Source organism: Pan troglodytes, chromosome 20 (genome assembly GCF_028858775.2).
Source record: "Pan troglodytes isolate AG18354 chromosome 20, NHGRI_mPanTro3-v2.0_pri, whole genome shotgun sequence".
Classification (NCBI taxonomy): domain Eukaryota; kingdom Metazoa; phylum Chordata; class Mammalia; order Primates; family Hominidae; genus Pan; species Pan troglodytes.
The window spans coordinates 50,829,913-50,844,041 of NC_072418.2; positions in this window are offsets into that span (position 1 = coordinate 50,829,913).

Sequence of the window (14,129 nt, forward strand, 5' to 3'; positions counted from 1 at the left end):
GGGCTCTGAAGGTTGGAACAGCTTGGGGCTGGTTGGACATCTGTATCTTAAAGATGCCTCTCATACTCCTATTCCAATTTCTTTTATTTCCCCCATTCCGATTTCTAAAAATAAAAGAAAAAAATTAAAAGATGCCTCTCCGTGTGACTAGCTTGGGCTTCCTTACAGCATGGCCGTCTCCCAGTGAGGATGCTCCAAGAGACTTAAGGTGATACTTTCAATGTTTCTTAGGATCTGACTTTAGGAGTCACAGGCATCACTTCTGCTTTATTCTATTGGTTAAAACCTAGTCATAGGTCCAGTCCTGATTCAAGGGGAAGGAATGACACAGGGAATAAATACTGGCTAGATCGCTCTTTGGGTACCATCTTTGGGAACAAGCCACCAGTTTGATTTTTCAGAGAACTTGCTGACTTCCAGATGCTAATATTCTTGTGGCCCAATAAAGATCACACAAACCCAAATAACATGGCCAGGATGGAAATACATACCTTTATGTGATAACTGTTCATAGCAGAAGGTTTTATACCCTCCCTTTGGTAGACAGTTTACTGGAGAAATCTGAAAAGAATGCTATTGATAAAAATTCACTTTGACTGTAAGAATTGTGGTTATTTGATAGGTTTTTGGATGCTCACTGTTGAAACAGAGTGGAGAGTTGATATGTAGGTTGAGAAATAAACATTTAGTCTGGACAATGTGTGTGCATTATGGGAGGATGTGTTAAGCCCTGGCCAGGCCTGCTAGCTTCAGAGAGCTAGCTCATGGGTCAACTTCAGACTCTGGAAGAAGGACTTTCACCCCACTTTCCATCTGCACGCTATGTCAAGTCAGGGGTCCCTGATATCTGTGGTCCAAGCTCTACAAATGCGTGTGTTCACTGTACAGCAGGGGAAGTGTGCCTTTGAGTTTCTGCTAAATAGGCTTAATTCCACCTGCCACAAGCTGACAAAGACCTGAGATCAGGGCTTCATGCTATCTAGTTATCTCCCTGTGTACCTTTGCCCTTTCTGTTTACATATAAATGGCATGCCTGGGCAACGCACCAGGATCTACTTCCATCAGGTTGGTGGAAAAGTAATTGCGGTTTTTGCCATTACATTTACGACATTGCAATTACTTTTTTTTTTTTTTTTTTTTTTTTTTGAGACGGAGTCTCACTCTGTTGACCGGGCTGGAGTGCAGTGGCATGATCTCGGCTCACTGCAACCTCTGCCTCCCAGGTTCAAGCAATTCTCTGCCTCAGCCTCCCGAGTAGCTGGGATTACAGGCACCCGCCACCATGCCCAGCTAATGTTTGTATATTTAGTAGAGATGGGGGTTTCACCACGTTGCCCAGGCTGGTCTTGAACTCCTGACCTCGTGATTCACCCGTCTCGGCCTCCCAAGGTGTTGGGATTACAGGCGTGAGCCACCATGCCTGGCCTTTTTATTTTTATTGATTTTTTTTTAGGTGGGGTCTCACTTTGTCATCCAGGCTGGAGTGCAGTGGCACGATCTTAGCTCACTGCAACCTCCGCTTCCCAGGTTCAAGTGATTCTCCTGCCTCAGCCTCCTGAGTAGCTGGGATTACAGGCATGTGCCACCATGCCTGGCTAATTTTTGTATTTTTAGTAGAGATGGGATTTCACCATGCAACCCCAGCTCACTGTAACCTCTGCCTCCCAGGTTCAAGCAATTCTCTGCCTCAGCCTCCCAAGTACCTGGGATTACAGGCACCCGCTGCCATGCCCAGCTAATTTTTATATTTTTCGTAGAGACGGGGTTTCACCATTTTGGCCAGGCTGGTCTGGAACTCCTGACCTCAGGTGATCGACCCATCTCAGCCTCCCAAAGTGGTGGGATTACAGACGTGAGGCACTGCACCCAGCCAAGAAACCGCAGTTACTTTTGCACCAACCTAATAGGAGCCACTCCTGGACATTGGTCCCGTTTTTATTTTATGATCCAGGGGCTCCATCTGGATTTGCAGGAAGTGAGAACAGAAGTGTCACATTGATTCCAGGCCAAAGCCTTGAGCATTGGCAGAGGACTCCTGCATTTGCAGGATATTTAGGAACGCCCTGGCAACAATAGAAGTGGAACATTCCTCATTTTTCACTGCCCTTCTGACGCTGTGCACGTAATTTTTTTGTAGAAGGAAATAGATCAAATTGTAGGAGTTAGGAAGCAAATGCCTGAGGTTGAATGCGCTCTGTATTTGGTATCTGCTGGATGATAGGAAATGGGTTTTTTTGTTTTGTTTTGTTTTTGTTTTTTTTGAGACAGAGTTTCGCTCTTGCTGCCCAGGCTGGAGTGCAATGACGCGATCTCGACTCACTGCGACCTCCGCTTCCCGGGTTCAAGCGATTCTCCTGCCTCAGCCTCCTGCGTAGCTGGGATTACAGGCATGCACGACCATGCGTGGCTAATTTGGTATTTTTAGTAGAGACGGGGTTTCTGCATGTCGGTCGGGCTGGTCTCAAACTCCCAACCTCAGGTGATCCACCTGCCTCAGGCCTCCCAAAGTTCTGGGATTACAGGCATGAGCCACCTCGCCCAGCCAGGAAATGGTTTTATTGTGGACTTCTATTTTAGTCCCCCACCCCCAGGAAGTATAATCCCTCTAACTGCCTGGATGGCTCCCATCCTGTTTATAAGACTCCAGGGAGGGAATCATCAGTCTCGTTTCAATCTATAGATTGGTGCAAAAGTAACTGTGGTTTTGGCCATTACTTTCAATGGCAAATCTGCAATTACTTTTGCACCAACCTTAATAGGGTTCCTAATTGTTAGGATGTATTGCAAGATACTATAGTGGCATAGCCCAGATGGGGCAAACAGAATATGTATGGTTTGTTTCCTGACTCTGAGCAGTCAGCAGTCGATGCACAGAACTCTGCACGCCCCTCCCCCCACAGTGTCTATTCCGGTTCAAGCATTCCTACTGAAACACTAATTTAAGTCCTTTAATTTCTACCGGTTGACCCTGATGATGTCTGTGATGTTTAGACTTTTGTGTCAGCTTGGCTAGCCTGCAGTATGCAGTTTTTTGTTTTTTTTTTTTAACAGAATCTTGCCCTGTCACCCAGGCTGGAGTGCAGTGGCACAATCTCAGCTCACTGCAACCTCTGCCACCCGGGTTCAAGCAATTCTCCTGCCTCAGCCTCCTGAGTAGCTGGGATTACAGGTGCCCGCCACCACACCCGGCTAATTTTTGTATTTTTAGTAGAGACGGGGTTTCACCATGTTGGCCAGGCTGGTCCTGAACTCCTGACCTCAGGTGATCCACCTGCCTCAGCCTCCCAGGTGTGAGCCACTGTGCCCGGCCCAGTACCCACTTGTTTAATCAAATGCTAGCCTAGGTGTTGCTGTGACAGTATTTCGTAGACACAGTTAACATCTACAATCAGTTGATTTTAAATAAAGGAGATGAATGGCGATAACCTGGGTGGGCCCAAGCTAATCAGTTGAAGGCCTTAAGAACATAAAGAGGTTTCCTGTAGAAGAAATTCTGCCTGAAGACTGCAGCATCAAATCCTCTCTAAGCTTCCAAACTTCCAGCGTGCCCTACAGATTTTGGACTTGCCAGCCTCTACAACTGCATGAGTCAATTTCGTCAATTTCTTTACTCCTCCCTGCCTTTTTTTTCTTTTTTTTTTTTTTGAAACAGAGTCTCGCTCTGTCGCCCAGGCTAGAGTGCAGTGGCACGATCTTAGCTCACTGCAACCTCTGCCTTCCGGGTTCAAGCGATTCTTGTGCCTCAGCCTCCCAAGTAGCTGGGATTACAGGCGTGCGCCACCATGCCCAGCTAATTTTTGTGTTTTTAGTACAGACGGGGTTTCCCCATACTGGCCAGGCTGGTCTTGAACTCTTGACCTCATGCAATCCACCCGCCTCTGCCTCCTAAAGTGTTGGGATTACAGGCATGAGCCGCCGTACCCAGCCCGATTTCTTGAAATCAATCACTTTCCTGTTGATTCTGTTTTCCTGGAGAGTGCTAACTGTCCCCTTATCCTATGGAACAGATTTACTCTTCTGATCCTTTCATTTATTTGATACTTGGTGAATTATATGAACACTAACTATGGGCTGGGCCCATCTTGTCCAATAATTTCCCCTCTGCATATAAGCCCAGACTCAATTTAAGATCCCTAAAACATGCACCAGTGCCCAGATGTCCTTAATGGAGCTAGGGTTTCAGGCTATTGAAGATGTTAGGAAGGGAGGACAGAAACCAAACACAGTAAGTTCTCAACACAGAATTCAGAATTTCTCTCTTATTCTATATGATTGATCTTCTGACTACATATACACCTTTTGTGACAAAATACGAACACCTTTGGAGATTAAGTGCTTAACCAGTGGGGTTGCTTCATATATCATTATCTGTAGCCTCACTCCCTCAATTATTTCTTTCTTTCTTTTTTTTTTTTCTTTGAGACAGGGTGTTGCTCTGTCACCCAGGCTGGAGTGCAGTGCAGGATCTCGGCTCACTGCAACCTCTGCCTCCCGGGTTCAAGCGATTCTCCTGCCTCAACCTCCCGAGTAGCTGGGACTACGGGCATACGCCACCATGCCCGGCTAATTTTTTTTTTTTTGTAAAAAGAGAGGGGGTTTCACCATGTTGGCCAGGCTGGTCTTGAACTCCTGACCTCAAATGATCTGCCTGCCTCGGCCTCCCAAAGTGCTGAGGTTACAGGTGTGAGCCACCGTGCCCAGCCATATACTCTTAAGTTTGGTTGAAGTTTGTTTATATATTGTTAGGTTACAGTTTGCCACATAAGGAGGCAGCTTTAGGCCAAATTTCACTTAATTTAAACGAATGGTTTTCTCAATGCTGCAGTGAGGTGAGGGCAGAAAGGCTTGAGCGCTTGATGTGTCAGGAGGGAAATGTCTTCACTAACGTAGAACAACCTGAAATTTCAATGGATCACATCTGAGAAATGAATCTGAGGATGAGTTGAAATCAAATATATAAAGTCAGGTAGGAGTGAGGACAAAATGCCAATACTTGATGTTTCATAAATGCTTTCATACATACCAGGGAACTATTATTATCTCTATTTTAGAGTTAAAAAAGGGGGTGTTCAGAGTGGTTAATCATTTTACGAAGTCATGTAGCTCCTAAGTGGCAGAGCTGGGATTTGATCCCAGGCACTTTCATTCCAAGTCTGTGTTTTTAATCGGTGACTTATGGTCCCCAAAAGATACGTTCACGTCCCAACCTCTGGAACCTACCATTGTGACCTTATTTGGAAAAAGGGTCTTTGCAGATGGCATCAAGTGAAGAATCTCAAGATGAGAGTATCATTCATTACCTGGTGGGCCTTAAATCCAATAACAAGTATCCTTATGAGATAAAAAAAGAGAAGACACAGGCACACAGAGTAGAAGGCCACATGAAGTTGGAGGCAGAGATTGGAGTGTTGCAGCCATAAGCCACCGAAGGCCTGCAGCCACCAGGCACTGGAAGAGACCAGGAAGGATCCTTCCCCAGAGCCTCCAGAGGGAATGTGGCCTGACCGATACCTTCATTTTGGACTTCTGGCCTCCAGCACTGTGAGAGAATAACCCACAATAGTGTGGTGGTTTGTTCTGGCAGGCACAGGAAGCTAATACAGTGCTCTTTAGTTCTACATGGCCCCGCTTCCTCCAGAGCTACGTGGGCCTTCCCTATTAGTTGATGTTCATCAGTTCTATTGCACAAAGCTGAAGATGTCCAACAACGGTACTCAAATCCCACACATCCTCAGGGACCTTGAGGGTTCTAGGCTCTCTAAGGTAAGGTACCTGTTAGGGAGGACAGAATCCAGAAACAGTGAGTTTGTTTTTTTTCTTTTCTTTTTCTTTTTTTTTGAGAGGGAGTTTCACTCTTATTGCCTGGCTGGAGTGCAATGGCAAGATCTCGGCTCACTGCAACCTCCGCCTCCCGGGTTCAAGTGATTCTCCTGCCTCAGCCTCCCGAGTAGCTGGAATTACAGGCATGTGTCACCACTCCAGGCTAATTTTGTATTTTTAGTAGAGATGGGGTTTCACCATGTCGGCCAGGATGGTCTCCAACTCCTGAACTCAGGTGATCCGCCTGCCTCGGCCTCCCAAAGTGCTGGGATTACAGGCGTGAACCACTGCGCCCAGCCAACAGTGAGTTTTTAATACAGAACCCAGAACTTCTCTCCCATTCTGTACTCTTCTCTAACCATATAAACAAAAATTAATAAGCCAAACGTTTGTGGTGGGGCATGGTAGCTCACGCCTGTAATCCCAGCACTTTGGGAGGCCGAGGCGGGTGGATCACGAGGCCAGGAGTTCGAGACCAGCCTGGCCAAGATGGTGAAACCCCGTCTCTACTGAAAATACAGAAATTAGCTGGGCGTGGTGGCAGGCTCCTGTAATCCCAGCTACTCCAGAGGCTGAGGCAGGAGAATTGCTTGAACTCGGAGGGCGGAGGTTGAAGTGAGCCGAGATTGTGCCACTGCAATCCAGCCTGGGTGACAGAGTGAGACTCTGTTACACACAAAAAAACAAAAAACAAAACAACAAACAAACGTTTGCATCTGAAAGAAATCTGCAGACTTTTGCATCATTTTCGTTGATATTTCTCTCAGGTTCATCAATCTTGCCAGAAAATCTGCAGCATCTGCAGATATTCTTACTAGAGAAGCCACAGTGAGCGTGAACATTTCAGCCGGGGATGGGAGGAAGGAAAAGCAGTCCTGGGGACATTCTTTGCTCCAGGGGACCAGTGATGCTCCATTAAGTAGCACTTGCAGATCAAGTTCTGTTTCTGCTTTGAACAGAATGTTCAGGCACCCGAGAGATAGAACAAAGTGCTGAACTCCGTTCTTCACATCATTAACCTTAATGACGTTCAGACAGTTCCCATCCGTACACAGAGTCCTACAGATTTTTGAGATCCAAAAGGTTATTTTACTATTGTCTTACCAAATTTATAGGGGTCTTGTCTTCAGCATTAGGTAGCAGCTATGTGAATCTTCAAGGGATAAAGGTCCTCTGCTTCCTCACAGGGATTCTCCCACAGTCCCTTCCTGGATGCCACAAACACAGGATGTCCCTTTCCCCTCAATCCCTGCACCTTCCAGGCAACATTTAATGCACCTTTTTTTTTTGAGACAGAGTCTCACCCAGGCTGGAGTGCAGTGGTACAATCTCGGCTCACTGCAACCTCCGCCTCCTGGGTACAAGTGATTCTTCTGCCTCAGCCTCTTGAGTAGCTGGGACTATAGGCACATGCCACCAAGCCTGGCTAATTTTTGTATTTTTAGTAGAGACGGGGTTTCGCCACATTGGCCAGGCTGGTCTCCAACTCCTGACCTCGTGATCTGCCCACCTTGGCCTCCCAAAGTGCTGGGATTACAGGCATGAGCCACCGCGCCTGGCCTTTTTTTTTTTTTTGGGGGGACAGAGTCTCACCCAGGTTGTAGTGCAGTAGCATGATCTTGGTTCACTGCAAACTCTGCCTCCCAGGTTGAAGTGATTCTCCCTCCTCAGCCTCCCGAGTAGCTGGGACTACAGGTGCCCACCACCATGCCCCGCTGATCTTTGTATTTTTAGTAGAGACGGGGTTTCACCATGTTGGCCAGGCTGGTCTCGAACTCCTTACCTCAAGTGATCCATCCGCCTCAGCCTCCCAAAGTGCTGGGATTACAGGCGTGAGCCACTGCGCCCGGCTTCTTGAATTAGTTTCTAGGAGAAGCCAAGAACCCCCCCGGGCTAAGCCTCAATTTTGGGGCTCGCCTGTGCTGCATCAGCTTCACACCTAGAGAAGAGAGTAAAAGAGAAGGGACAGCCGTCCTTTTGGGCTGCCTTGAAATAAAGGTTGACCCATGGGTTCATGTATTGTCATTCATGCTCATTTTCTCTTCCTCTCTTTCTCTCTCTCCCCTGCCCCTTAAGTTAGCTTTTCTAAACCCTACCTGGATAAGGATAAGAAATAGAAGGAGGGGACACTTTGGGATGCTACGAAATAAAATACAACAACAACAACAATAACAGCAGCAGCAGCAACAACAACAACAGCAACAAAAGGGGAAGAAACAAATCTGGCCGCTGCACATTCCTCCTTGCCAACAAAAAGCCGTGGATGCAAAAAGCTGCCCTTCACTGCATAGACAGAAGAGGGCGCGCTCGAGCTATGAATCTCGGAAATTACTCAAACCATCAGCCTCTGCAAGAAGCAAAGCGGACGGCCGGGCGCGGTGGCTCACTCCTGGAATCCCAGCACTTTGGGAGCCCGAGGTGGGCGGATCACGAGGTCAGGAGATCGAGACTGTTCTGGCTAAACCAGTGAAACCCCCCTCTCTACTAAAAAAATAAGAAAAGCGAAGTGGATCTCCCATAAACGAGGTACTGCAGGAAGAAAGCAGAAAATGAGACCCGAGTACACACATGCACGCGGGCGCGCCCACACACACACCACAAGAAATGAACCGAGAGGAAAGGAAATATTTTCAAATAAGCATTTGGAGATGGGAAAAACACCTTGAAACAGAAATTCATAAAGTACAGAAATTTTTTTTTAAGTCAAAAAAGGAACAATAATAAACAGGCAGAAAATGAATAAAAAATTAAATGTCATATCAGAAGTGAAGATAAATTAAAAGTGGTCAAAGGAGAAGAGATCGAAATGCAAACTTAAGAAGGGGCAATTTTTTTTTTTTTTTTTTTTTTTTGAGACGCAGCCTCACTCTGTCGCCCGGGCTAGAGTGCAGTGGCGTGATCTTGGCTCACTGAAACCTCTGCCCCCTGGATTCAAGCGATTCTCCTGCCTCAGCCTCCCAAGTGGCTGGGATTACAGGCATGAGCCACCATGCCCGGCCTAGAGTGATCACGGAAATTAAACAACCTGCTTCCAAATGACTTTTGGGTAAAGACTGAAATTAAGGCAGAAATAAAAAAATTATTTGAAACTAATGAAAACAAACACACAACATCCCAGAATCTCTGGGACACAGCTAGAACAGTGCTCAAAGGAAGTTTATAGTGCTAAATGGCTACATTAAGAAGCTAGAAAGATCTCAAATGAACAGCCTAATATCACACCTAGAGGAATTAGAAAAACAAGAGCAAATCAACCCCAAAGCTAGCAGAAGAAAAAAAAAAAAAAAGCCAAAATCAGAGCTGAGCTGAATGAAATTGAGATGTAAAAAACCATACAAAAGATCAATGATACCCAAAGTTGATTTTTTAAAAAAATTATTTATTATTTATTCCATAAATTATTGGGGTACAGGTGGTATTTGGTTACATAAGCTCTTTAGTGGTGATTTGTGATTTTGGTGCACCCGTCACCTGAGCAGTATACACTACAGCCTATTTGTTGTCTTTTATCCCTCGCCCCTGCCAACTCGTCCCCCTAAGTCCCCAAAGTCCATTGTATCATTCTTACGCCTTTGCGTCCTCATAGCTTAGCTCCCACTTATCAGTGAGAACATACGATGTTTGGTTTTCCATTCCTGAGTTACTTCACTTAGAATAATAGTCTCCGGTCTCATCCAGGTCACTGCAAATGCTGTTAATTCATAAAAAGTTGATATTTTCGAAAGCATAAATAACATTGAAAGACCACTAGCTAGATTAATAAAGGAAAAAAGACAAGATCCAAATAAACACAATCAGAAATGACAGAGGTGACATTACCACTGACCCACAGGCATACAAGAAACCCTGAGACTATTCCACATGCCTCTATGCACACAAACTAGAAAACTAGAAGAAATAGATAAATTCCTGGAAACATCAAACCTCTCAAGATTGAACCAGGAAGAAATGGAAACCCTGAACAAACCAACGATGAGTTCCAAAATTGAGTTAGTCTTACAAAACCTACCAACCAAAACAAAAAACCTTAGACTAGACGGATTCACAGTCGAATTCTACCAGCTGTGTAAAGAAAAGCCGGCACCAATCCTACTGAAATTATTCCACAAAATTGAGGAGGAGCAACTGCTCTCAAACTCATTCTATGAGGTCAGAGTCATTCTGATACCGAAACCTGGCAGAGACACAACGAAAAAAGAAAAATAGGTAAAGTAATACATATGTTAATGATCTCGATTTAGCCATTCTACGGTATATACATATTTCAAAACAATATGTACATGATAAATATGGACAATTTGTCAATTAAAAATAGATAAAAGGAATAGGAAAAAATTCAAATGGCACAGAATTTGAAAGGAGAAGGTACAGAACAAACTCCAGTGTCTTCTTTATTCAACTATCTGAAGCACTTATTTAAATAATTAACTTGTTTAGTTAATTTATTTTAATTAAACAAGTTAATTATTTAAATTATTTAAACAAGTGTTGAATTGCTTTAGTTTCTGCTAATTGTTCTAAATAAACAGACATACAATACAAAAATCACAAAATGTCAGAATAAAATTTCTTTTCACAAACATATAACAAAAACTTAGCAATAATTAATGTAGTAACATAGACTGGTTTAGTGTCTTACATGTGTGAAGAACTTGTGAACAGAATTTGATTCCTCAGTTGAATATTGGTTCTAGAATTTGAGAATCATTATTCATTCTGAGCAATCAAAGTTTAACCTAAAATTAAACAGAAAAATATTTAACTTAAAGCTAGTCCCAGAATAGCACAGCTAACATCACACTTAACTGTGAAACCTTTTCCTCTAAGATCAGGAAGAAGACAAGGATGTCCACTTTTGCCACTACTGTTTAACAGAATAGTGGAAGCCCTTGCCAGAGCAATTAGGCAAGAAAAAATAGTAAGAGGCAACCAAACTGGAAAGGAAGAAATGAATTATCTCTGTTCACAGAAAACATGATCTTGTGTATAGGAAACTCTAAAGATTCTACATACAAAATGTGTTAGAACTAATACATGAATTCAGCAAAGTTGCAGGATATGAAATCAACACATAAAAATCAGTTGCATTTATATACTAACAACGAAGAATCCAAAAAAGAAACAATTCCATTTATAATAACACCAAAACCTCCCAAAGCTTAGGAATAAATTTAACCAAGGAGGTAAAAGACTTGAAGTTAAATAAGATATAAATAAATGAAAAGACATTCCGTGTTCATGGACTGGAAGATTTAATACTATTAAGATGTCAGTATGGACCCAAAGCAATCTACCAATTCAATGCAATTCCTACAAAAGTTATAAAGGTTCTTTGCTTTGTTTTGTTTTCGCAGAAATAGAAAAATCTATCCTAAAATTCATACGGAATCTCAAGAGACTCAGAATAGCCAAAACAGGCTGGGCATGGTGGCTCATACCATGTAATCCCAGCACTTTGGGAGGCTGAGGCAGGCAGATCACCTGAGGTCAGGAGTTCAAAATCAGTCTAGCCAACACGGTGAAACCCTGTCTCTACCAAAAATACAAAAATTAGCCAGGCATGGTGGCACATGCTTGTAGTCCCAGCTACTTGGGAGGCTGAGGCAGGATAATTGCTTGAATCTAGGAGACGGAGGTTGCAGTGAGCTGAGATGGCGCCACTGCACTCCAGCCTGGGTGACAGAGTAAGACTTTGTCTAAAACAAACAAACAAAAAAACGAATAGGCAAAACAATCTTGAAAAATAAGAACAAAGTTGGAGGCTTCACATTTCCTAATTTCAAAACTTACTACAAAACCACAGTAATTAAAACAGTGCGGCGCTGGCATAAAGACAGCCACATAGACCAATGGAATAGAATACATTGAAATTTTCTAAAGGACAATTTTTTCAATTTCCAACTTTTATGTGGTTTAACATTCGTAAGCAAGTTTGTGTTCTTTGAATCACTGAGAGCTTTTGAGCATGTAGCAATATCCTGCACAAATTTTGCATGAGTGTGTTAAAGACGGGTAAGTATTAAATGTCTCATGCAGCCGGACGCAGTGACTCACACCTATAACCCCAGCACTTTGGGAGGCCAAGGCAGGTGGATCAGTTGAGGTCAGGAGTTCGAGACCAGCCTGGCCAACATGGTGAAACCCCGTCTCTGTTAAGAATACAAAAATTAGCTGGATGTGGTGGTGGGGGCCTGTAATCCCAGGTACTTGGGAGTCTGAGGCAGGGGAATCACTTGAATCCAGGAGGCAGAGGTTGCAGTGAGCCGAGATTGCACCACCACACTCCAGCTTGGGTGACAGAGCAAGACTCCGACTCAAAAAAAAAAAAAAAAAAAAAAAGGTCTCATGGAGGAAGTCAGTTCTGTAGAATGACCCCACTGCAAGATGCTCTTCCAGTGCCAGGAAGTGGATTACGTTCTAGGAGCCATGAAGGAGAGTTTACAGAAGCCCATTCTCCGCTTCATCATCATTGTAACACAATGGAAGCTGATGACATGGCTGCTTGGCTACACTGTATTTATCAGCTTCTCCTGCATTTAGACTGGGGGCATGTAACTACACACTCTAAGTAGGTGCTTACCCAGGTCCAGAGTCTCCAGGAATAAGATCAATGTAGAAGAGCAGCTACAGAAGGAGTCGGTTGACTTGAATGACATAAAAATAAATCATGGTAATTGCTTAAGCCTCAGCATTTTTTTTGTACTGTCCCATTTAGATAAATGAATAGAGTTTGACAACAGTCTTTCATGTCTTTGTTGGTGCCACCAAGCTCTGAAATTCCCAAGGAACATAATGTTTCTTCACGTGCTCCATTCTCGTAGGAGGCTAACTACGATGACGTGCAATGTGACTTTTCCCTATCTTAATAGCTGGGCCCACAGGTCTGGGAACCGATGTGAGTCATACGCCTTTCTGAAAATATTTTTTTTCAAACTGTATTACTCCTGGGCCCTGCGGAACTCATTGCAGAAAGTATTTGGTATCACACTGAGCTAACACAGAGAAGTGAACTTAACTCAGGACTCTATCTCATTTTCCTATAATCTTCCACTCTAATCACTGGATATAAGTGGTATTCCTAGTCCTTGAAAACTAATCTTTGCTCAAAACCAGTATTCAGTAGGCTCTGGAAAGTTTATGTATTTACCTTTGTAATTTCTTTCTTTCTTTGTTTCTTTGTTTCTTTCTTTCTTTCTTTCTTTTTTCTTTCTTTCTTTCTTTCTTTCTTTCTTTTTTTTCTGAGAGACTAGAGTTTCGCTCTAGTCTCTCAGGCTGGAGTGCAATGGCGCGATCTCAGTTCACTGCAACCTCCGCCTCCCAGGCTCAAGCGATTCTCCTGCCTCAGCCTCCCGAGTAGCTGGGATTACAGGAATACGCCACCATGCTCAGCTAATTTTTGTATTTTTAGTAAAGATGGGGTTTCACCATGTTGGCCAGGCTGGTCTCGAACTCCTGACCTCAGGGGATCCACCCCCCTCGGCCTCCCAAAGTGCTGGGATTACAGGCGTGAGCCACCGTGCCTGGTCCCTTTGCATTTTTTTACTGTGTCTGCCTATGGCCTTATAGCAGTGCCTGGTTACCCAGCCTTGCCTTCACTCAAGGGGCATTGAGTTGGTGAACTGTCTTGTGCCTGGAACTGGGAGAAAAGCCATGACTCTAGCGCGATGGTTCCAGTCTGGCTGTTATACTGTGGATCTTCTGTGCAATGAACGTCTTTTTTTTTTTTTTTTTTGAGACAGAGTCTTGCTCTGTCACCAGGCTGGAGTGCAGTGGTGCAATCTCAGCTCACTGAAACCGCCCCCTCCCGGGTTCAAGCAATTCCCCTGCCTCAGCCTCCCAAGTTGCTGGGGCTACAGGTGTGTGCCACCATGCCCGGCTAATTTTTTGTATTTTAGTAGAGACGGGGTTTCACCATGTTGGCCAGGATGGTCTCGATCTCATGACCTCGTGATCTGCCCGCCTCGGCCTCCCAAAGTGCTGGGATTACAGGCATGAAGCACTGCACCTGGCCACAATGAATGTCTTTAAGCGAACTGTCAGTTGAATTCATTTCTGAAAAACCTATGATTATTACCACCAGATGTCGCTCTTGCACCAGCCATTCTCTATGATCTGATTAGTAATTATACCCTGCTGCCTGGTATCACTTTGCTTCTTAGGGATTAATTGCCACCACCTGGGCTCAATCACACCAGGCTCTGCCTGTCTCCACTGGAACCCTGAAGCTCACTTCAAAAAGCATGGCTTTCCGCTAGCATTCCTAGAGCGGAAAAGCAAGTCAGCCATATTCTTTACAAAAGATTTCCTAT